Source organism: Cherax quadricarinatus, chromosome 54 (assembly GCF_038502225.1).
Source record: "Cherax quadricarinatus isolate ZL_2023a chromosome 54, ASM3850222v1, whole genome shotgun sequence".
Classification (NCBI taxonomy): domain Eukaryota; kingdom Metazoa; phylum Arthropoda; class Malacostraca; order Decapoda; family Parastacidae; genus Cherax; species Cherax quadricarinatus.
Window position 1 is genome coordinate 9,164,467 of NC_091345.1, and position 26,607 is coordinate 9,191,073.

Consider the following 26,607-nt stretch of genomic DNA (forward strand, 5'->3'; position numbering starts at 1 on the left):
TCTTGGTCCTACCTCTCTCCCTCCCTCCCTCCTATCTCTCTTATTCTTCCTTCTAGGCTACCGCCCTCTACCCTCCCTCCAGGCATCCTCCTACTAGCCTCCGTCACTTCAAGCTAGCTCTCCCTGCCCTCCTTCCTGGCGCTCCCCTTCCACCATACCTCCTCCCTCAGTCTCTCTCCCTCCAGGTTGCCTCCCTTTTTTTATTTACATAATGGTTTTACAGGGTAAGGTTATTTTCCCTCCTGGCTCTCTTCCACTCTCTCTCCTTTTACTCTCCCTCCTAGGCCTCATCTTCTCTCCCTCTTTTTACCTTCCCTCCAACCTCTGTCCCTCCACACTACTTCCTTGTACCCTCCCTTCCAGTCTGATACTCTTCCTCCTAGCTCCTTCCTTCCTTCCTTTCCTCCTGCTTCCCTCCCAGCTCATTACCTCCCTCCTTTCTACCTCCCAGCTCTTTACCTCCGTCCAGCCTACCCTCTCTCTACTTCACAGTTACCACCCACCCACACATAAGCACAGCTATCCCTGTAATTCCCTAACCCCCCACAGTGCTCATTCCCACACACAGCATTACATTCATCCCGTAAACAAAAACAGAGCTCCTTCTCGCAGTCAGTGGGTTCAGAGTAAATTAGTGTAGCAAAAATGATAAATTATGGTGTGTCGAAATAGCGAGACGGGAAGATACTGATGGCGTAAGTACAGGAAAATGCTGATACTAATGTTGAGGGAAAATATTGATACTGGTACTGTGTGAAAATTAAAATACTGTTATTAATTCAATAAGAAAGGAAAACATTAATAAATTGAGGAAAAACATATTTGTGACCAAATTAGGGAAAATACCAACATTTTTGCTCTAAATGCAGGAAAATATTGATCTTTATTTTTTAAGTTAAGGGAGGAGAATAGTGATATTGGCATATTAAAATCAAGAAAATATTTGGCATTTGTGTACCGAGTTACGGAAAACACCGACATATTTTTATTGTAAATCTAAGAGAAATATTGATCTTAGCGTTTTAAGCTGTGGGAGGAAAAAACTTAAATACTGATATTGGTGCACTAAAATCGAGAAAAAAATTGATACGCTCCCAGTCAGCCACGACAAAAATATACCGAGGGATTCAAAGTCCAGCGAAAAGAATATGGGACGAGAGTTTCCTTTACAAATTTCCGAGTCTTCCCTTCCACTCAGAATAGGAAATGACAAGCATCTTGTATCATTCTTTCCTAAGTATTTGTAAAGAAAATTGAAAAATGCTGCATTGTATGAAAATAAATATATATATAGAAAACTCTCGGCGACTGCATTTGGATATGTTTTATTTCTTTCAATGGAACATGTGTCCCTTGGAGATTTTCGGAGTGATTTTTTTGAGAGTGAAATCTTCATTAGTAAGAGAATTTGATGTGTTTTTGCGTCTCATGGGTATATACACAGAGATATGTGTATCTATCAGTGTATATACACGGTGAAGTGTATGTATCTCTCAGAGTAATATATATATATATATATATATATATATATATATATATATATATATATATATATATATATATATATATATATATATATATGTAGTAGTGCCGAATAGGCAGAATTTGCGATCTTGGCTTAAATAGCAACACTCATCTTGCCATATAGCACAAGTGAAAATTTGTGTATCCAATAATTTCGCCAAAATCATTCTAACGAAAAAAATATATTTCACTGTGTTTGTTTAGTATTAAATTACTGTAAACAAATCTAATATATATTTAGTTGAGTTAGGCTAAAATAAATTGTTCTTGTTATAATAAGGTTAGGTAAGTTTTCTACGATTCTTTTGGTGCAAAATTAAAATTTTTTACAATAACATTAATGAAAAATATATATCTTTAAACGTATAAGAGAAAATATTAGAAAGAACTTAATCTTAAATGAGTTCTTGCTAATTGACCAGTTTTTCATATTCGGCACGACATATATATATATATATATATATATATATATATATATATATATATATATATATATATATATATATATATATATATATATATATATATATATATATAATAAACTGTGTATATACACTGAGATGTATATTTCTCAGTGCAAAGAGACATAAGTGTCTATTTCTCAGTGTTGATACACTGAGGTGTAAATCAGTGATATATACAATAAGTGCATATCTCAATGCGTATACACCAAGAGGTGTGCATCTCAGTGTGTGTACAACAAGAGGTGTGTATCTCAGTGTATGTTCACCGAGAGGAGAGTATCTCTCAATTCAACCTTAATGTGTCCGATGCTTCCAATCTTATATCTTGTCTAACACAACAATTTAAATTATCTCTGACATACATCGCCACTCCACCACCCTTCCTGTTGATCCTATCAGTGTGGAATAGTTTATAGCCTTGTGTGTGGCATTCAGAAGGCATTTCTCTATCTTTCGGGTTGAACCAGATCTCCGTTATAGCAATAACATGTATATTACTCGCACATGCAAGTAATCTTAGCTCATCTATCTTATTTCTTAGACTCCTATTATTAGTATAGTATACCCTATACTGTCACTCTTTATTTATTGATTAATTGCTTTGTCTTTACAAGCAACTTTATTTTGAATATTGTTTATGAACCATATCCCTGAGGTATCCTGGTAATATATGCTATTTTCAACCATTGTACTGCAACTTGTTTCCCACACACACCCACAACCTCTATAATTTATCAATTTAAAGTCCTAGACAAATCAGCAACGGCCCCCTCAATCGAGTTGGCTAATGCAACCACTCCAGCCCCTGAGAGATGTACCCCATCCCTTGCATACATATCACGTTTGCCATAAAATTTGTCCCAGTTATCAATGAATGGGACTGTATTCGGAGACTCGACCCCTGCAACCAGAAATAGGTGAGTAAACAAGCACACACACACACAAACACACACACACACAAACACACAAACACACACACACACACACACACACACACACACACACACACACACACACACACACACACACACACTGGAGGACAGGAGGATCAGGGGAGACATGATAACGACATACAAAATACTGCGTGGAATAGACAAGGTTGACAGAGACAGGATGTTCCAGAGAGGGGACACAGAAACAAGGTCACAATTGGAAGCTGAAGACTTAGACGAGTCACAGGGATGTTAGGAAGTATTTCCTTAGTCATAGAGTCGTCAGGAGGTGGAATAGCCTAGCAAGTGATGTAGTGGAGCAGAGAGAGAGAGAGAGAGAGAGAGAGAGAGAGAGAGAGAGAGAGGACCTAGTAGCGATCAGTGAAGAGGCGGGGCCAGGAGCTGAGTCTCGACCCCTGCAACCACAATTAGGGGAGTACAATTAGGTGAGTATACACACACACACACACACACACACACACACACACACACACACACACAGTCAAACAGCCAGATGTACACAGTCACTCTTGTAACACGTCTGCTTCCCTTTTATCTGCTGTTAATTCCTGTCTTTTTCCTGTCCGGCTCCTCCCTTAGGCCAGCCTTTTGCAGCTCAACCAGTATTTTTTTCCCCATCCCTCTTCCCCCCCCCTATCCCTGGTAGTTTTCATTGTGAAGTAAGAGGCTGTGAAGTGACTCTCCCCATGCACGCAGTCTCGTCCATCTTCTTCTTACCCCAACACACTTTTTCATTTACTTTTCTCCAATCATTACGTCGAGAACTGATGTGTCCTGCTAGGTTAGGTTAGGTAAGATTTGTCAAGAAACAGGACAAGTATTTCCTGACGTGGGATCTTAGTTATATGATGACCCGTCGCTGGGGTTTATGGTTATCTGACCGAGACCTTTCGCTGGCTTACCCGTCCACCCCTTCAAAAATTATGGCTATAATTATTGTCATTTTTGAGTTTTTGTCTACTGCTGTTTCTTTCTGTTTTATAAGATTTTCTTCTATAATTTCTTTCCCCTGTGTAAGACTTATATAGTTTTTCTTTCTGCCATATTAGACTTTCTTTCATCGTTTCACCTGGAAGTGCTAAAACCGCAAGGGTTCTGATCAAAGATAGTTTCAGTGTTGTATCAAGAGCCCTTCGCCATAGTCAAAGCATACCTGAGGGTCAGGAGCTGGATCCTGGCAAGAGTAGGAAACGTTGAGTACGTGTCCTAATACCTTGGAAATGAGCTGAATTTAGATAATTTCACTTAACCCGCAAATTCAACACTAAAAAAAAAAAAAAAAAAAAGGTTAGAGAGACGCCATTCATAAAGAATGGTGCCAAAATATCCAAACAAGTTCGAAGAATATTTTTTTTTCCATTTACTTGTAAAATTTCAACAGACATCAGAAAAATGTGTTGTCTAACACAAAAGAAAGTGAAGTGTGTTGAGTGTATACGGTGGGGAGACTCTCTCTCTCTCTCTCTCTCTCTCTCTCTCTCTCTCTCTCTCTCTCTCTCTCTCTCTCTCACACTCACTCTCTTTCTCTTTCTCTCTCCTGCTACAGTTCCAAACTCAATGTTTTTTTGCTTTGATATACTGAGGCTAAAGTAAAGGAGAAAGTTACAGTGGAAAACATACACACGCTGGCACACACACACACTCACACACACACGCGCACACACATGCACACGCGCACACACACACATACACACACGTACACACACGCGCACACACACACATACACACACACACACACGCGCACACGCACACGCACACTTGCTAGCTTTAAAACACAAACACATTTGTATACCCAACAAGAGTGACTCAGCGGACCCTGGTTGGTACATGGACACGGGGTCAATCTGCCATCACCCGCTACCCCAGTTCCCCGTAGAAATCAGTCAACATTAGGACTCCAGCGAAAGAAAGCCGCACCGGCTCTTTTGAGATACCCTGGGTTATTAAACTTCCGGGTTTAATAACTCTCAGGGATCGTAATCCCAATAAAGTCTTAATCATTTGCCTTTGTTTTGAAATTCTCCTGGAACATGGCTGTACCCGCACAGGCACTGACATCACGCTTCGCGTACAATGCAGCTCATTTCACTAGAAAAGTGTGGTCAGTCAGGTCAGGCTTGACCTCTGTTCCATCACTGAGGTCAGACACCTCCCTGGTTCAGTTGGTAGCAACTTCTGGTTCAGGAACCCTATTGGAAGTAAGTCACTTTGTCGAACTTTTTGAGAGGTTATCCTAGGTAATTTACACATATATTGCTATGTATGATAATTTGTGTAACTGTATTTATGTGTACTTGTACCTTAATTAACTTACTTAATCCCTGGAGTGGTGAAAATGTTGGGCATCTTTCCTTACATTACAGTCTCTGTTCACCTAGCATTAAGTAGGTACCTGGGTGTTAGTCGACTGGTGTGGGTCGCATCCTGGGGGACAAGCTTGAGGATCCCAATGGAAATAAGACAGACAGTCCCTCGATGACGCACTGCCTTTCTTGGGTTATCCTGGGTGGCTAACCTTCCAGGGTAAAAAATACGAACAGTCTTATCTTTCTTCGTCTTCTATTATTTTATTATAGTCAGCTATAGGGAACTTGAGTACGAATTGTTCGTTTTCTCTGATGCGACCTACGTTCGTTTTCTATAATTTATTTAGGTTTTAGGCACAACTTTAATTTTCAAAATAGTTTCATGTAACAAATTATCGTGAACTGAAGCTAGAATAACTCGCCATAGTCACACATTGGCACTTAGGTACACAAATACAGTTACAAAAATTATTATACACAGTAACATATGTGTAAATTGCCTAGGATAACCTTTCAAAAAAGTTTGACTAAGTGACTTATTTCCTTTGGAGTCCTTGTAATATCTTATTATATTTAAACCTTAAAAGTTAAAACTGCTAAGTGATTCAACTGTGTGAAAATCAGTTACAATACAAGGAGATATACAAGGAATAAGGTAAACTGAGTTATTTACATTAACATTAAAGAGAGGATCAGCTTACCATAATAGGTACATGACTGTTAGCTATACAAGAAATCACTCTCCTCCCTTTCTGTAGCTTCATTCAATAGTAACCTTTCAGCTCTCTTCCTGGTCTGGCTTATGCTAGGACAGGCTTTGACATGTACAGGCAGCCCGTTCCACTCTATTAATGCTGTACAATTAAAGATGGTTGAAGCCTGATCACCTACTACAGGTACTTTCAATTATTATTATAATCATAACTAAGTGCTAAGCCCACAAGGGTCATACAGCTCGTAGTTACTACAAAATTGTGTTCGCTTCCCCTATTACAATACTTGTTTCGGTTCCCAGCCTTGACAACCTTGCTAGCAAGATATTCTGGATCCTGTGAGCAGTTTTATGAACGTGATTTACCTTTGTACCTTATACAGCTATCAAAACATTGGTGCCCAGTCCCTGGACCCATTATGTACCTTTGTAAGCCTATGACTACGCCCACAAGATGGGTATGGGGTTCATACTGAAAAAATTAAACTATAACTTTCTCTACTCTGTCTTCATTATTTAGCATACCCAGTTGTTGTAATTCACCCTGACCTAGATGCTCTCTTGGACTCAGATCCATGAGGAATCTCATACATAGTCATCACAATGTACGACTGTATCATGCTATAATGACTAACAGTGGCATCACCCACTAGTAACAAAAAACACTTATTTTATTCAGTTTAAAACTTATAATAAATAAAATAAAGTAAATAAACAATTAGATAAAATTAATATTTGTTATTATTGTTGGTTGTTGTTACAGAATGACTATTTCCGTTGACTTGTTACAGTATCTGCTATTGTTTCTAATATCAGTACATTTCACGTGGTTGTCTAGGAATTGATGCTTATGTTTTGCACATTTACGTTAAACCAGTTTTTTCCCCCTTAAAGAAAAATGCTCCTACGGAACATTTAGGTTGCTTAACACTGAACACACGAACACTTACGTCACAGATGGCGTAACAATGAACACACGAACACTGAAAAAAAAGTTCTGACATTAGCAGCATAACACAGAACACAGAAGCATTTAAAACATATGCAGACGAACACTAAACACAAAGACACCAAAACAACCACGACACAGACAGCTGAACACTGAACACACACAAACATAAGGGTTTGCAACAAGGATAGTTCCAGAGCTAAGGGCATTGTCCTACGAGGAAAGGTTGAGGGAAATGGGTCTGACGACACTGGAGGACAGGAGGGTTAGGGGAGACATGATAACGACATACAAAATACTGCGTGGAATAGATAAGGTGGACGGAGACAGGATGTTCCAGAGAGGGGACACAGAAACAAGGGGTCACAGTTGGAAACTGAAGACTCAGACGAGTCACAGGGATGTTAGGAAGTATTTTCAGTCATAGAGTTGTCAGGAAGTGGAATAGTCTAGCAAGTGATGTAGTGGAGACAGGAACAATATATAGCTTTAAGACGAGGTATGATAAGGCTCATGGAGCAGGGCAAGAGGGGACCTAGTAGCGATCAGTGAAGAGGCGGGGCCAGGAGCTGAGTCTCGATTCCTGCAACCACAAATAGGTGAGTACACACACACACACCATTCACAGCATAAGCAGCTTAAAGCAATTTTCATAATATGGACACCAAAACCCATTAAACTAAAATATAATTGCTATATAAAGTCAAGAATGATTATACGTTCAAAAACTTCACGATTTGATACTACCCTTTTTTTTACGAGACTATAATTCTTGGACTAATTATAGGATGGGGGAGGGACGGGGTGGATGTTAAGAATAAATGACTATAAGAGCATTTTTTTCTGAAAAAAAGTATAATTAAAATTCAGAGCCTAAGGAGAGAGAGAGAGAGAGAGAGAGAGAGAGAGAGAGAGACTTGCTCTCTGGAACAGCGCCATCTGTACAGTTTATCTTGTTATAACGTTGAAACTTTTAACACTTTTGATGAGCAACGATGACTGGGGGAGCTGCGTGCTGGGGTCCAAGGTGCTGGGGTTCAAGGTGCTGGGGTCCAAGGTGCTGGGGTCCAAGGTGCTGGGGTCCAAGGTGCTGGGGTCCAAGGTGCTGGGGTCCAAGGTGCTGGGGTCCAAGGTGCTGGGGTTCAAGGTGCTGGGGTCCAAGGTGCTGGGGTCCAAGGTGCTGGGGTCCAAGGTGCTGGGGTCCAAGGTGCTGGGGTTCAAGGTGCTGGGGTCCAAGGTGCTGGGGTTCAAGGTGCTGGGGTCCAAGGTGCTGGGGTTCAAGGTGCTGGGGTCCAAGGTGCTGGGGTTCAAGGTGCTGGGGTCCAAGGTGCTGGGGTTCAAGGTGCTGGGGTCCAAGGTGCTGGGGTTCAAGGTGCTGGGGTCCAAGGTGCTGGGGTCCAAGGTGCTGGGGTCCAAGGTGCTGCGGTCCAAGGTGCTGGGGTCCAAGGTGCTGGGGTCCAAGGTGCTGGGGTCCAAGGTGCTGGGGTCCAAGGTGCTGGGGTCCAGGGTGCTGAGATCCAAGGTGCTGGGGTCTAGGTGGTGGGTTCTAGGTGCTGGGGTCCAAGGTGCTGGCGTCCAAGGTGCTGGGGTCCAAGGTGCTGGAGTCCAAGGTGCTGGAGTCCAAGGTGCTGGGGTCCAAGGTGCTGGGGTCCAAGGTGCTGGGGTCCAAGGTGCTGGGGTCCAAGGTGCTGGAGTCCAAGGTGCTGGAGTCCAAGGTGCTGGAGTCCAAGGTGCTGGGGTACAAGGTGCTGGGGTCCAAGGTGCTGGGGTCCAAGGTGCTGGGGTCCAGGGTGCTGAGATCCAAGGTGCTGGGGTCTAGGTGGTGGGTTCTAGGTGCTGGGGTTCAAGGTGCTGGGGTCCTAAGTTCTGGGGTCCTAGGTTCTGGGGTCCTAGGTGCTGGGGTCCTAGGTGCTGGGGTCCTAGATGCTGGGGTCCTAGGTGCTGGGGTCTTAGGTGCTGGGGTTTTAGGTGCTGGGGTCTTAGGTGCTGGGGTCCTAGGTGCTGGGGTCCTAGGTGCTGGGACAGCTATATGTTAGAGGAGTTACGTACTGGGGGGATTACGTACTAGTGAAATTACTTACTGGGGGAATTACGTACTGGGGAATTACGTACTGGGGGGAATTACGTACTGGGGGAGCTACGTACTGGGGAGTTACGTACTAGGGGATTTACGTACTAGGGGAGTTACATGCTGAGGGAGTTACGTACTGGGGGAGTTGCATACTGGGGAGTTACGTATAGGGGGAGCTACGTACTGGGGGAGTTACATTCCATTAATGCTACTCCTTCTATTACTACTTTTACTACTAATACTATTATTACTACGGCTACTATTATTATTACCATATTACTACTACTGCTACTTTTACTACTTTAGTATTTATATTACTACCATCCCCACCACCATCATCTTCTCCCTCCCCGTTTTCGATCCTTCGTCTGGTCTTCTTTGCTTTTCCTCTTGCAGTTGTGGCTTGATAACGGGTCAAAACATCGTCTAAAGTTTTATCTCTGAGTTATTTGTGAATTGTTCCAACCACGTTACTATATAGATTTTCATTTTTCATGTAATTTTTATTCTGCATTTGTTTCCAAGGGAAGCCAACCTGGCTGGAAGTCATAGGCCTGCCTGGAATGTGCCATTCTGCCTCAAAGATGCGATCTGCCTCCAAGGATTAAGCCTGTGTACAAGATGTAAGATTTCCATGAGAGAAGGTGTAAGGTTTCTTCTGGAAGATTCAAGTTTCTTGTAACAGACTCAAGTTTTTTCCCACTCTAAAAACAACCCTTCCCTGGAAGGTTTAAGATTCTGCTGGAAAACTTAAATCTTCCCGATAAGATTAAGTCCCTAGAAGAAACACCCTTCCTTGATGAAGCAAGCCATCCTTGGAAATCGCAAGCTTTCTCCGGAAGGCATAAGACTCCTGGAAGGCACAGGACTCATGGAAATCCCAGGACTTCTGGAAGGCACAAAACTCTTAGGGCACAGGACTCCTGCAAGGCACAGGACGCATCTGGAAGAGATATATCTTCACTGTAAGGCACAAGACTCCTGGAAGGCGCAAGCCCGCCACTGAAAAGTATATGTATCCTGAAGAAATCCCCAAGTCTCTTCCAGGCAGGGGCAAGAATCCTCCAGGAAGACACAGGTCTTCCCCAGGAAGACACAGGTCTTCCCCAGGAAGACCCAAGTCTTTTCCAGGAAAGGATAAGTCTTCCCCAGGAAGGGGTAAGTCTCCCCCAGGAAGGCACAAGTATCCCCCTCAGGAAGACACAAGTCTTCCTCAGGAAGGCACAAGTCTCCTCCAGGAAGGCACAAATTTCCCTCAGGAAGAGGTAAGTCTACCCCAGGAAGGCACAGGTCTCCCACACGAAGGCACTAGTTTCCCCAGGAGGGCAAAAGTCTCCTCCAGGAAGGCACAAGTTTCCCCCAGGAAAGGGTAAGTCTTTCCCATGAAGTCGCAAGTCTGCCCCAGGAAGGCGTAAGTCTCCCCCAGGAAGGCGAAAGCCTCCCTCAGGAAGAGGTAAGTCTCCCCCAGGAAGGCGAAAGTCTCCCTCAGGAAATCGCAAGGCTCCCCCAGGAAGATCCAAGTTTTCTCTGGAAAATAAAATTTTGCCGTGAATGTGAAGCCTTCCAGAATAGCACAGGCCTTCCTGGAAGGCCCGAAAGAGACGCTGGAAGGGCCAGTCTGCCTGAAAGGTACATATCAGGCGGAAAGGACAAGCCTGCCTGAAAATACAAGCGTGTCTGTCACGAGTGAATAAAGAGGGGAGTCACGACATGCACACGTACAAACACACACACGAGGCGCGAGCATTGTCTTCCTGCCAGACTCTGCACGTTGGTGACGCCAGGACAAAGAGATAATACTGGAACCCTTTCGTTACTGCCCAACAGCACCTCCGTGTGTTAAACGAGCGCTTTTGTATTTGCGTAAGAGCTACACTGACTTCATACGCCTTGCAGGTAACTAAATATATCTTTTATTCTGCGCTGCATAAAGGCGAAAATGCCCTGCAAAGTCCAGAAATACGCCCTGCCGTCACCCTCTTGTCGACTTTCCAGACCTCGTTCTCACAATACGCATGACGGCTAAGATAAGATATTTTGCGCACTGTCCGACCCATTGCAGAATCCAGAGACCCCTTCCCCCTTCCTCACTCTCGCCCCACTCCATTCAGTTTTTGCATCTGTAACGCTGAATTTATTGGGGAGTTTCTGGGCGATGCATACTGCATATTCAGTGCTGGAAGCTCTTGTAGGAGATTCTAGGCAGTGTATTGGGTACATTTACTGCCTGAAGGCGATGCACGATCCTAGTCACTTTTGGAACCAACACTGAGAGTTTTCTAAGGTAAAGTAACCCTTAGGGGCTCTACATGTTTAAGTAAAACTTAGGGTAATCATAGGTTTAAGTAACACTTTGGGTATTTATAGGTTTAAATAACACTTTAAAGTTCTATACTTTTAATCATAGCCATACTTTTTTTTGCTGTACTTTTTAGTAGTAGTGCTTGAAAGTTCTACATGATCAAGTCACCCTAAGCATATCTAACATTTAGGAGTTCTGGCCCACAAGAGTGAGGTAAAGAAGCACCTAGCAGAACAAGATATTTTTTCCTGCTAAATGAGTTTCTTCTTCTTTTATGGGTTCTGTTAGTTTAAGGGTGAGAATACCTACACGCATTTTTATAAGCTAAAAATCTATTATTTTGCCTCGCTCATTAGGGCAATAGTTACTTTATTAAGTAACTATGAAAGTGTGTACCTATGTAATGGCTGAAGATGGTGGAGCAAACCCTGAGTCACAACTCTTATTTTGTTAGCTTGATTTATCAAGTAGGCGAATAGTTATTTCGCGATTAGCGGTCGGACGGTCGAACCTCCTCTATACCTTTCATGGAATTACCAGCACGGATTTAGCTGTTTATATAATAACGCCACTATCAACAACAGCAATAATAATAATAATAATATAGTAATAATAATAATAATAATAATAATAACAATAATAATAATAATAATAATAATGTGATGTAGGACAATGTCGAATAATGGTTATAATTTTTTTTCTGTAATGAAATGTGATGGGCGAAAAAATGAATGGTCTCTGGAGAAGTGATGCCCTTGAGAAGGATTCAAGGAGAGTGAAACGACTAATGCCTAACCGCCTTTTGGTATAATAGCTGTCTTCTGATTTGATCTGTTTACAATCGTGTTATTACGATTTTTCGCGTTTTCTCTGGTAGTCTGTGTGGTTATGACAGGTGAGGAACCTTGAACATTCACCATGTACATAACAGTAAGGTCACCAGAATGAAAGAAAGGGCAGGTCCAGGAGAGTGGTGCTGACTCGTGGTGCTTCATATACAAATTTGCTGCCTCTGCAATTAGTTGTGTGATCCAGCTGAGCATCAGCTGCTCACCTCACATTAATACCACAGCTGTTAATTATGCCATGTATTCCAAACAATTAAAGAAGTAATGGGGAGAAATGGTATAAAATACCGAGCCGATGAAAAAAAAAAAAGACACGAATTAAATATAAGGCGATCCTTTACTGGCAATGTTTCTTCCACACAGCGGGTTTTATGAGGTCACAAACAGACTGTGACTTGATAAAGCCCACTGTATGAGTGAACCGTCTCTATCCAAAAGAGTCAACGACGGCTCTCACCCAACTTCGCAAATTCTATTAACAAGTTTCTGCTAAATGTAGTGGTTTATCAGTACATTGTGTTGTAATTATAAATAATTCTAGCCTTTCTATTTACAGGTATTTCATTACCAAAAAAAACTTTTGTGGTATCGAGGATAATTAGTTTGTTCTTATGTAGTAGTGGAGGTAGCAAGAGCAGCCTCGGGCAGGCACAAAACGCAGGTAATGAGGGTAGCAGCGCAGGTGAGTAATTACTGCATGGCCGGTCTAAATGAGAAGTGTAACAACTTTCGGGAAAAATTACGAGCGAGCAAATAGCAACCCATGTTTCATTTTGGGACCCATGTGAACATGGGTTGGTCTGTGGTAGTGGGGGTTGTGGTGGCGGTGGTGGGGTTGTTGTTGTGGTCTTGGGATGGGGGAAGGATGTGGTGTGAGGTGACTGTTGGCGATGTGAGGTGACTTTTTACTGTTGGTGGTTGGTGGTGGTGGGCAGGATGGCTTTGTTGGTGAGTTGGGGAAGTCAGGTATGGTAGTGGATCAGGTTAGGTGCCCGACCCAACCTAGGTTAATCTGATTTGCCGCAAAAGGCATAAGTATAAGATATCTTGTGTATGAATATGAATCCTGTATGCAGGACTTTCACATAATGTTCTGGTGACTGTATGTTAGATATCAGTATCTGTCTCCCTTTCGCTGTTAAGATGGATATGGAAGGACACTGTATCCAGGAAAATCCACACTGCACGATCTAATATTGGGATAAGAGATCAGTTTATATTTTACTACTCGAAGCAGCTTGTTTATTGTGCACACCACGTTCATCGTGTGGACTGTAGCTGCCAGTTTATTGTATACCTTATATTCATCCTGCGAACGGTAGTAGCTATCTTATTGTGCACCCGACACCTTCCCCGTGGGCGATGACGCTACGCAGGAGTAATGTTGGATCATGGTAAGGTAAGGTGGGGAGAGTTAGGTAAAATCACATGGGTTAGTAGTTAGTATCGGCAGTGTTAGTGTTGGTTAGACGATCTATCATGCGCAGATTTTTCTGAGGGTGTGACAGAGTTAAGTGCAATGCATCGATTTGAACTGATCATTTAATTTACACTACAGCATGCTGAATGTTTTTTCAGCTGCCCCTCACACAGGATCCATACATAGCTTTAAGAAGAGGTATGATAAAGTTCATGGAGCAGGGAGAGATTGGACCCAGTGAAGAGGCGGGGCTAGTAGCTATAACTCGATCCCCTGCAACCACAATTAGGTGAGTACACACACACACACACACACACATTACGCCACCATTAGTGAATACAATCGTACTGCGTCCTACTGCGTCACGCTGCGTCACCAAAGGTAAATTATTTTTCTCCGTTACGCTGACATTCGTCACACAAGACAGCTGAGTGACAGGGCTTCTGGGTTCTGGAAAATTTATTTGCAGATCAAGATGCATTGATATTAAAAGTTAACACTGGACGGCTCAGCTCACACTTCAAGCGTTGTCTCTCTTCTCTCCCTCTTCCTTTCTCCCTTCTTCCCCTACCCACCCTCTCTCTCTCTCTCTCTCTCCCTTCTCTCTCATTCTTTCTCCCTCCCTTCTTCCGCTTCGGCTTCCTCCTCCTCTCTCTGTTACCTACATCAGCTCATTTCAAACCCTTGTTTGTTATAGGGTTCTATCTATCTCTCTTTTTCGCCTTCTATCCCTCGCCGAGCTCCGTTTCCTCCCTGTTCCCAATTTCTCCCTCTTCTCCCCCACTCATTTCTCCCACTCTATCGTTCCTCATTCTCCTCTCCCCACCCTCTCCCCGTCTCTCTCCGATAATTCTTATTACTAATAACACACAAAATATATAAATATAAAAATGTGTGTTTAAAATTATACCTTAGCCCAATTGTGTAATTTAATTGTATATTATTAATTAGTATTAAAAACACACACACACGTTTATAATTTGCATTTATTATTCATTGTAGAAATGCATAAAAAACTACGTCCCAAAAAGTTCAATAATGAAGAGAAACTAAAAAAAATCACTCGCCGTGGTGCAGGCTTGATTCTCCGGCTGCTAATCGCAGTTCTGTCTGATCAGTAAAGATGTTGGTCTTCGTCTATTCTTTTTTTTCCCCCCATCAGAGACGCAAGACATACACTTTTGCAAATAAATCAGTACATCCAATCACGACGGCCTCTGCTTAGAGTCCCGGCCTCATCCTGGCTGAGTAAAACGGGATTAGCCAAATAGGATGAGTAAAATAGGATGAGTTAAAGAGGGCGTGGCCTATAATTTTAGGTCATTCACGTGTCTCGGGGTCACGAAATACAATTCATGATCCTCTGATCTAATAGATGTATCTCAAATATAATCGAAACGTGTAATTATAAACAACATGACATCTTGTCGAACCTTTCCTCCAGTTTCTTAGTACTGGTGGTGACTACCTGAAGGGTGTTCCGGGAGTCAACGCCCCGGCAGCCCAGTCCTTGACCAGGCCTCCAAGAGGATCCGGACCTGATCAACCAGGCTGTTACTGCTGGTCGAACGTATGAACCACAGCCCGGCTGATCCGGCACTGACTTTAGGTATCTGTCCAGTTCCCTCTTGAAGGTAGCCAGGGGTCTATTGGTAATTTCCCTTTTGTGCTCGCTTGCCTCGTTTTCTTCTAACTGTATCCTTCAAAAAATCAGGTAAACATTTGTCCCCAAGCAAGATCTAGAGAGATACATTTCGAATCTGCGGGTAGATATATGGCATTAGAAAAAAAACCTTTGAAGACCTAATCGTCAAATATCTTTACTGTTGCACTTGTTAACCTCGTCTGAATCTAGAATCAGGAGGTTCAAAGTGAGGTTCAACTAAATTTTCTAAGCATATTTAAAGCTCGCTCATGGCTCCCATCTGAATTTTTTTTTTCTGGTCAGACAGTGAAGTGGACTATGATTTTCGTACCGAAAAAACTCACTAATATTCCCATCTCGATTGACAGGCTTAGTTCCAACGAGAATGAACTTCAACATCCTTTGTTTATGATAGTTGTTTATCTTTCCTCTTAGTCTTGATTACTGACCTAACAAGTAATGATAAGTTATCACGATTGATAGCTTAAATCAAGTGCCTTTGATTTCTCTACTAGGAGTGCTGAAAATAAATAATACCGGTAAGTTGATGAGTAAGATACATATGCAACAGTAGGCTTCTTCGGTTAAATACGGAGGAGAATCAATTGGAGGCGGCAGTAACGGCAAGGTGAAAATGATGTAATCAGTCCATCAGCCTTGGAGAAGTAGTTTCAGAGGTGGTCAGTCCCTCAGCCTGGAGAAGAGTTCAGCTCCATAGTGTGGAACAATGTGAAGCAGAAGCGTGAGAGTGGAGTCTTATATGCTGAGGTGACATGATATTATTTTACTATTTGTGTTAATTTCATTTAAAAATAATTGAAAATAATGAAAAGACAAATTTGCAAAAATTTTGAGTTACAAAGATTGATACATGGAAAACCTCCGAGGATTTAATAAATTTAACAATACCTTGCTATAAAGGACGCAATTTTAAAAATTCCAAAAAAAATTTGCAACAGACCACCTGTTGTCTCTCCGCCTACACACACACACACACACACACACACACACACACACACACACACACACACACACACACACACATACACACATACACACACACACACACACACACACACACACACACACATACACTTAAACAAACTGCATGTTTCTGGAATACGTAACTCATACAGCTAATTATTGCCACATTTTATCCATCATAGAAACTGAGGTGTACGAGTCCGTCCAGCCTACTAGATGAGCTAAATATAAAATGGATAATACTATAATGCCTGACATTTTCGTTTTAGTGATTAACAGAAATAACCACTGCAATATAATATTAAATAATACATGTAATAAGAAACACGTGCTAAAAGAGAGGCCTTTATATTAACTAGATGCATAAGACATAAAAATGTCAGACTGACATGCGTGTCACTTCAGCATGTTCTGCACTATTTAGGAAGCTATTTTTTTGCGAGATTTTTTCGCCACACTGGACACTAGTGCACCGGCCCTTTAACAACTTCGCCAAATGTCTTTAGATGAATAAGACACAAGAACAATCCTGGGTATCCCTGAGAGATATCTTGCCCTCAAGGAATTTTTATGGTGAAGTCCCTTACCGTGTAGCTCGTGGAAGAAGTGGAGACATGCAGCAGTAGTAGACATGGTCATATGTGGGTGGGGGCCCACTAGTGAAAGTAGCATAAAGTGGACCAAAGATTTAACACTCGGTTTGTAGAGATATTCTCTAGTTTCTTACAAGGTAGTCTAAAAGTAGAGCCAGTGAAAGAAGATGAGCGATAAACCAGTAGTTTTCGTGGGCGGGGGGCGGGGCGGGACCCACCCGGGGCGGGACCCACCCGGGGCGGGACCCACCCAACTGAAGAATTTTGTACACTCCCTGGTGTTATTGTGTCAGGCGGGTTAGAAATGTCTTTGGTAAAATAAAAAAAGTCTTTAGTTCACTAATGTTTGATCATGGTGATCCATTTCAAGATTTTTTTATGGAGAACTGGTCGACCCCCTAAAATTCTTGACTTAGTCTAGCAACTTCCAGACCTTTATTCTTCCACTAAGAGCACATCTGTCCTGTTTGATAGTGGCATTATTCTACTTAAGTGCCTCATTATTTAAAACTGAAGAAAACATTCGCATTGTTTTCTCTTATTACTAACTTAGGCGCTTACAAAACCTTCACATTCATTTGCACTATTTAACTGAAAAGTTTTTGGCAATTTCAGTTAATATGTTGAGCTTGAGATTTTTCAGCAAGTGACCTGTAGCCTGCAGGCTCTTGTCATATCTTGATAAATGTCACACAAACTCTAGTCAGTTTAAAGCGTATCGTTGGTAATAGTGTAGCGCTTCTGAGACTCTTGCTACACTGAGTCAACACTGCTCCTGAAATGTTACAAAATCTGCAGCAAAAACTTTACACCGTGAAACCTTCTCTTATGCCTGTTTTCTTGTCAATTACCTCCACAAAATCTTAAAATAAAAGTTTTAATAACAAAAATACTTTTGTTAACTACTGGTATCATTCTTGAAATTTTTTAACCCAAGTAACATATATTTATGCGAATATCTGATATTTATAATATATTAATTCCTTTAGATTGATCGAAATATTCATAAAATAGAAAATACTGATAATTTATCTCCAGGCTTCTGTGATACAGAAACTTAAAAACGAAGATTTGTAATGCTATTTAATGTAAAAGAAATACAAAATAACTTTATTGCAAAGTAATAGATAGTTGTATCGTGATAAAAGAAAATTACTCACGATTTTGCTGTTCCTGCAGTGTTTTTTTTCGCTAATATAGATTAAAATTATTTACTGTTCCTCAAGTTTGTATTAAACTGATAATATTGACACATCAGCTCAATGTATCTCCACCGAATTTACAAGAGAAACGACAGAGAAGATAAAGTTACGTAGTTTTATTTATTTTTATAAATATTTCAGTGTAAACTAAGCCCAAATGATGTATTTTAGAATGTATTGTATTGAATGTGATGTATTTTAGAATGTATTGTATTGAATGTGATGTATTTTAGAATGTATTGTATTGAATGTGATGTATTTTAGAATGTATTGAATGTGATGTATTTTAGAATGTATTGAATGTAATGTATTTTAGAATGTATTGAATGTAATGTATTTTAGAATGTATTGTATTGAATATGATGTGTTTTAGAATGCATAACGTTACATGGTTTTATCACAAATTGCACAATACTCGACCTTTTGAGCTACTCCACTGTACTGTATCTCACTTGAAATTAAATATTAAATAATGCATCAACTACTTTATACTTTGGCTCTCCATCTCTCCCTTTCCCCATCCTTACTCTCTTTCCCTCCCCTGTCCTTTTCCCTTCTTTTATCCTCTTCCCCTCTCTAATTCTGTGTCTTGCCTCAATTTTTTTTTTCCCTGGCGCTCTTCATGGCTCGCGTCCTTGACAATGAAGCAATATATATTGAGAGAGTTCTGGGGCGCGTCTCTGGGACATGCTGCAACTTCCTTTGCACCAACTTCTCAACAATTTCAATTCGAGTTTGTTAAATACGGCTGGATGCTAATTCGTGGCGCGACCCGGTCCTTAAAAAATACCTCTTGTTTTCTAAGGCCTGTACATGCGTCAGTTTCTGAACCATCAATGCCGCTAACAAAGTTTAATAAAAATAATTTTAGCTTGGGTTATTTTAACGTGAATTATTTTTAAGTTATCCCGCGAGTTAAGAAAAAATATACAGAGGATTGTAATGTCTGGAAGTGAGAGATATAACGGATCTACTTAACTAGATAGGACACGCTTGTTATGTATTGTGTTATGATGGACTACCTGTGAGACTACTACTATTACTACGACTACTGCTACTACTTCTAACAACACTAACACTAACAACAACAACAACAACGGCAACAACAACAACAATAATAATAATAATAAAAATAGTAATAATAAAGACTATTAATAAAAATAATAATAAATAATTAATAATAATAATAATAATAATAATAATAATAATGTTGCGTCACAACATTGCTTCAGGATAGTTAACTGGGCTTAAAGCCTATCGACTACTCAAGGTTCTTTAAGGCCAGAGGCCAGAACCCAACTATCCCAAGTGACACGAAAATTCAAAATAAAACCCGGACGAATAATTGCAAAGCTATGCTGAGGCGGCCCAGGACTGGAACTCAACCCAGATAACACTGGCCTGTGACTTAAGCAGGTGTTCAGAGGGTTTGTTCCATCGTAGTTCAGCGGAAACCTCCTTGGCGTTAGGAGCAAGCCTTCATATTGTGGCTGACGCAGGATGCCTTGTTGCTTCTACCAGAAACTGTTATATTTCGCCTAGAGGAAGTTCCTATACTGCGTCTAGCGGAAGCCTCTATACTACGTCTAGCGGAATCCGCTATAATGTATCTGACAGAATACGTTATATTCCGTTTAGTAAAAGCCTGTCTATTACATATAAATGACGCAGCTATTTTGTGCCTGTACAGAGAACCCGGATATATATTTTGCACTGGACTCTTACTCTCGAGACACTAGTTTGTGATGGAACTTAGTTTGTTACATGTGGTGGCAATCCTACGATCTCGCCATATGTGATGGCAGTGTTATCATCACTTCATACATGGTGTCAGTCTTACCATCACGAAGTATGTGGTGGTAATCCAGCCATCAAATTATATGTGGTGACAATCGTACCATCACGTTTCATATGGAAGCAGTCCTACCACCACGTCATACAGAGTGGCAGTCCTGCCACCACGTCACATGTCATCATTAATGTCTGCCACGGAGGACTGGCAAGCCAGCCAAGTTAAAAACAAGTATCGGTCTAAAAAGCCAGGCTGGGTAGGTCGTCACATGACTTAGACATCACCCATTAACCCACCTTTCCCCTCACGCGCTGTCTGAACCCCATCCCGTATCCCTACGGGTTTAGCGCTTTCCCATGAGCGTTAGAACAATAGTATTTTTAAGACTATGTAGTAATATAGCGTAATAGTTCAACGAGTGGGGGGAAGCGGTGTTTAGGACGGAGGGTTGTTAGCGGTCGTTAGCTCCCGTGTTTGCAATTGTGATTTTCCCAGCAGTATGTTTCCCGAAATTCCTGAGCGTTGCAATGATGTTTTGGAAGTTGATACTAATGCTGCTGCTGCTGCTGCCTCCGCCACTGCTGCTGTTACTGCTGTTACTATCGTAGATTTGCTGTTTAGTGCCGGCTGGTGTGGGTAATCCTTGTGCCTTTGCTGCTGCTTCTGTTTCTCGTTCTTCTCGTGCCGGGGCTGCTGCCCCTGCTGCTGCTGCTGCTGCTGCTGCTGCTGCTGCTGCTGCTGTTACTACTGCTGCTGCCACCACCACTGCTGTTGCCGCTACTGACGTGCTGCTGCTGTTGCTGCTGGTGGTAGTGGTGCTGCTGTTGCTGGTGGTGGTGGTGGTGCTGCTGCTGCTGCTGCTGGTGTCGCTGTTGCTTATTCCACTGCCGCTTTATCAGTCACCACCGTTATTACTACTGCTCTCTTTTGACCCGCTCACCGAGAATATGCATTGGATCTCATCGCCGCCCGTTTGATGTGTATGGTCGCAGCTGCAACAGGATTGAACTCTCAATTCACTCGCATATGTCATATCGAATTTCCTTTGCACCCGGATTTTCAGTGAGAATATTCACACATTAATAGAGTAAGGTACCATAATATTTTTTTTACATAAAGCTTTCTCGAAATTAATATTGCGCTTACACACACACACACACACACACACACACACACACACACACACACACACACACACACACACACACACACACACACACACACACACACACAGGACAGGCTACAAGCCTGGTCCAGTAACTGGCTCCTTGAATTTAACCCCACCAAATGCAAAGTCATGAAGATCGGGGAAGGGTAAATAAGACCGCAGAGAGAATATAGTCTAGGTGGCCAAAGACTGCAAACCTCATTCGAGGAAAAAGATCTTGGGGTGAGTATAATACCGAATACGTCTCCGGAAGCACACATTAACCAGATAACTGCTGCAGAATACGGGTGTCTGGCAAACCTAAGAACAGCGTTCCGATACCTCAGAAAGGAATCGTTCAAGATTCTCTTTACACCATATACGTCAGGCCCATATTGGAGTATGCAGCACCAGTTTGGAATCCACACCTGGTCAAGCACGTCAAGAAATTAGAGTCAGTACAAAGGTTTGCAAGAAGACTAGTTCCAGAACTATGGGGATTGTCCTACGAAGAAAGTTTAAGGGAAATCGGCCTGACGACACTGGAGGACAGGAGGGTCAGGGGAGACATGATAATGACATAAAATACTGCGAGGAATTAACAAGGTAGACAGACAGGATGTTATAGGGATGGGACACAAAAACAAGAGGTCACAATTGGAAGTTGTAGACTCCTATGAGTGAAAGGGAAGTTTGGAAGCATTTCTTCAGTCATAGAGTTGTCAGGAAATGGAATAGCCTAGAAAGTGACGTAGTGGAGGCAGGAACCATACATAGTTTTAAGACGAGGTTTGATAAAGCTCATGGAGCAGGGAGAGAGAGGACCAAGTAGCAATCAGTGAATAGGCAGGGTCAGGGGCTATGAATCGACTCCTGCAGCCACAAATAGGTGAGTACACATACGCACACACACACACACTCACACATACACAAATACACACACACACACACACACACACATTATATATATATATATATATATATATATATATATATATATATATATATATATATATATATATATATATATTTCTCTTTCTTTCTTTCAACAAGCCGGCCGTATCCCACCGAGGCGGGGTGGCCAAAAAGGAAAAACGAAAGTTTCTCCTTTTACATTTAGTAATATATACAGGAGAAGGGGTTACTAGCCCCTTGCTCACGACATTTTAGTCGCCTCTTAAGACACGCAAGGCTTACGGAGGAAGAATTCTCTCTCTCTCTCTCTCTCTCTCTCTCACTCTATATATATATATATATATATATATATATATATATATATATATATATATATATATATAATATATATAAATGATGGGTTTAACGCTTCAAATATATATTTATATGAAGGTGGTGTCAGGAATGGCACATAATATTTCAATTTAATATTATTATGTACTTTGGGAAGCGATAAATCTGTTAGCAGTCGTACAGCGTGTAAGGAATGGAAGGTAATCAGGTTTGATTCAGGGAAGGGTAGGGTAGGGTAACCCCAGTTCCTTCGACCAAAATCTCTTCACCGACCTCGAGGCACCTGGTCTCTTGAGGGATAAACCGTTTGAACACACGGCAGGAATTACATTTCACCTTTCTCCTGTTGGATTCCGCCGGGACACAAATGCTAGATGGTCCACTGATTTTTGTTTTTAACAAATATGTATGCCATTCCTTGTACTGGTACCCTATTCTATATGACTGTTACAATGTGGGAACAACTGCAGTGTGCTGCAACGCGTTTCTGAATATTTACACTGAGAAACACCATCAATAGAGGTACTTTAAATTCTAAACCTGAAAGTTCCCCACAAGTACCTCAGTAATACTGAACGAAAATGAACCTGGGAAGTCGAAAGTATTGTGCTACAGTCTTCCCACTGTATCCTTGAATTTGTATTGATAAAGCCTCTGGATGGCGAAACGTCTACAAATAGATACCCAGATATTGCACATGTGTCCTGTTCCTCTTCACTATATGATATTTACATCGTGAGAACACATGCAAAGTGTTGCTAACCTATGGTATACAATAGTTATTGCAATGCGTGAACACCCTCAGCGTGCTGCTACTCTATTCTAAATGATAATTGCGTTGTTGGAACGCCTGAGGTGTGTTATCTTACACTATGTGATTGTTATATTGTGGTAATACCTACACTGTGCTGCTACCCATTTCTGTATAACAATTACAGTGTGGGGACACCCGCAGTGTGCTACCACCTGTTTTTGTATACATTGTGGAAGAACCTGAAGTATACTCCTAGCGAATTCTGTGTGATAGTTACGTAGATGGTTACATAGTGGGAACATCCGCAATGTGTTGCTACCCTTATCTGTATGACAGTTACATAATGGGAACAGTGTTGAAGAAACACTCCAGTGAGACTTCAGTTACTGACATCAATATCAATGGCACTTTACAATGTAGTATTATCTATTTGATGCTAAGATATTATTGTATTGATGAGTTTCATGTTAATACATCCCTTCGTTGGCAGCTTTGATGTTTGTGTACACCTGTGTTGGCAGCTTTGATGTTTGTGTACACCTGTGTTGGCAGCTTTGATGTTTGTGTACACCTGTGTTGGCAGCTTTGATGTTTGTGTACACCTGTGTTGGCAGCTTTGATGTTTGTGTACACCTGTGTTGGCAGCTTTGATGTTTGTGTACACCTGTGTTGAAATCACATGTACCGACAATATCACTTGCTGGAAGCATGTTGACCCCTGTACAGCACCAATATTGGCAAGAAGAGTATTGACATGTTAATACAAATTTTCCAGACAATTCCTACCCACACGCTATAAAAGGTTCATCCCCCACAATACAGATACAAGAATATGCGAGCATCCACACCCCCCACACAATGTTTAAGGTCCCAAAATACAAGAATATGCGAACATTCCTGCCCACACCACGTCAAAGTTCCTGTTCCCCACAAAGAATTACCAAACATCTTTGTAATTTCAAAGTACTTCAGTCTCTCCCCAGCCACACGGGAGCAAGAACCACCATATCCACAATATGTCAAAAGTTCTCAACACCCGTGTCAAAAATCGCCACACGCAGTCCTCGGAAACAAGTTCTAACCACAGAGAAAAGGAAGGAAAGAAAGAAGGAAAATACAAGGAGTGTGCAGCGGCGGTGTTGATCTCCCAGTAAACGAGCGTAAGTTTAATAGGATGGAAGGCAGTACATGAGAGAATACCAGCGGTGACATTTTCTGGCGGTGAGAAGTGTTGTGTGTTTAGCGAGAGGGAGAAAAGTTCTGGTTACTCAGGAGGTCCTTTACAGCGACTGTTTGACAGAATAAGAGAGGAAGAGGGAGAGAGAGAGAGGGGGGGGGGAGAGAGAGAGTTAAAAAAGGTTACATACGAACAAAACCATCGAAACCACTTCCAGCTACTTTCATTTTGCACTTGTTCGGATGCCTCTTCCTACTGTGTAGCCACAGTGACAGTCATGGCCACAGTGACACGCACAGTCGTGGCCACGGTGACAAACACAATTCCATTATATTTTCTCCCTTTTTATTTTATCTCCCTCTTCCATTCGGTCTCCTTTCTATTTAACTCGTCCCACATCTATTCTATTTCCACTCATTCCACTCTATCTTCACCTCTCTCTTTCTTTATCACTTACATACTATTTCCACTCTTTCAATTCTGCCTTCTTATCCAATCTGTCATTAATCTTTCGATTCCATCACCCCAATGCATTCTATCTTCTTCCTCTTTTATTCTATCTCTTCCTCCTTCTGTTCTATGTTCATCCCTTTCATTATATGTCCTTTCCATTCTAACTCCTTTCTCTTCCATTCTATCTCTACCCACACTCTTCTATCTTTACTTTTATTTTATTTCCACCCCTTCCATTCTTCCTCTTATTCCATTCTGTGTTCACCATGTCCATTCCATTACTCCTCTTTCAATTTTATATACAGCCCCTTTCATTCTATTCCCGCCCCTTTCATTCTACCATCATCCATTTAATTCTACCACCAACTCTTTCATTCTACCATCACCCCTTTCATTATACCACCACCCCTTCCATTCTACCACCACCCCTTTCATTCTATCACGGCCCCTTTCATATTATCACCACCCCTTTCATTCTGTCACCACACCTTACATTCTTTTTCCATCTGTACTTTTCTTTGCTTTCTGTTCTTCAGACTTGTGGCCAAAACTTTGTACCTGTCAAGAGTACAGATAACAAGAGTTCGTTCAAGTGATAAGTACATTTTTCGAGTTTATCCAGGAAAAAAATCTGCCTTATTGAAGTTCAGGACACGGAAAAAATTCTAAATTGTCTCGCACACGTAGGAAAATGCACGTTGTAAGTGTTTACACTTTAAAAATTTCACCTTTAAACAAATTTCAACACCTTTTAAAAATTTTCCTACGGAAGTTTGGGCGCAGGAGTAATGTGTATCATTTAAGTTTTAAGTCTGTACACGCCAAAAAAAAAAAATATATACACATTACTCAAGTTTTAGAGTCGACAAATGCACATTACAGAAGTTTGTATACTCGCCGCCCCCCCCCCCTGCAAAAAAAAAAAAAAATAAAAATCCACCTCACTGAAGATGGCAGTGAAGAATTTCCGAGGACACGACTGTGAGCAGCTTGACAGGAGCTCAGCAAAAGACAGCTGGACTCAAAGTTGCTTAAGGAAAATTGAAAACTCTGGTATGTGGGATATTAACTCCCTGGTCACGTCGACGGCTTTTAAAGAGAGGAGACGACGCGCTGAGAGAGAGAGAGAGAGAGAGAGAGAGAGAGAGAGAGAGAGAGAGAGAGAGAGAGAGAGAGAGAGAGAGAGAATGAAAGATAGAAAGCAAGGATGAATATCAGTGTGACTTTGTCAATGGTCCAAGTCGGACCGAAACGTCGTCGTAAGCTTCTCTCTTTTATGTGCGGGTTATTTGTGTATCGTTCCAGTCACGGTATTGTGCCTTTTTTGTTATTTAAGGATGAATATCCTTCTCAGACGTGACCACGGTGAAAGCGAGGCTGGAAGATAATAATAACATAATAAAATAATAACATAATAATATAATAATAATAATAATAATAATAATAATAATAATAATAACACTTCCTAAAAGCTGGTGATGCACCTTCTACTTTCCTGTAGTAGAAACAACTGTCATTAACAATTTTAATCAGAAATAATATAAAACAGAAGTAGTAGTCACCACCGTACCGACGGACGTGTAAATACATCCAACTGCCACACCTGTGGCCTCTAATTTTTCTATGAAGAAACTTAATAACATTAAAATGGTATAAAATACCGACAGGTTGTTAGGTAAGACACATATGCAACAGTTAGGTATCTTTATTATGAAACGTTTCGCCTACACAGTAGGCTTCTTCAGTCAAGTACAGAAAAGTTGATAGAAGCAGAAGATACTTGAAGACGATGTAATCAGTCCATCACCCTTAAAGTTTTGAGGTGGTCAGTCCCTCAGTCTGGAGAAGAGCATTGTTCCATAGTATGAAACAATATGGAGAAGAAGTGACAGGATGGAGCTTTTTATAGCGCCAAGAGGCGAGACGTAGGCCACTAGGAGAGGTAAGAACTCAGATGTTGATTACATCGTCTTCAAGTATCTTCTGCTTCTATCAACTTTTCTGTACTTGACTGAAGAAGCCTAATGTGTAGGCGAAACGTTTCATAATAAAGATACCTAACT

At 41.4% G+C, this 26,607-nt stretch overlaps 1 long non-coding RNA gene across 3 annotated transcripts in view; it reads right to left on the reverse strand.

The window, feature by feature from the left end:
* LOC128699099 (uncharacterized) overlaps nucleotides 1–26,607 on the reverse strand; it is a 223,367-nt gene that overhangs the window by 76,992 nt on the left and 119,768 nt on the right. The window contains exon 3 of one of the 3 annotated variants that reach the window (XR_008408542.2): nucleotides 6,715–6,942. The exons of the other annotated variants lie outside the window; for them this stretch is intronic. This is a non-coding gene — a long non-coding RNA (uncharacterized lncRNA). Of the gene's footprint in view, nucleotides 1–6,714; nucleotides 6,943–26,607 lie in introns of those variants that run through there. 3 annotated transcript variants of the gene reach the window in all.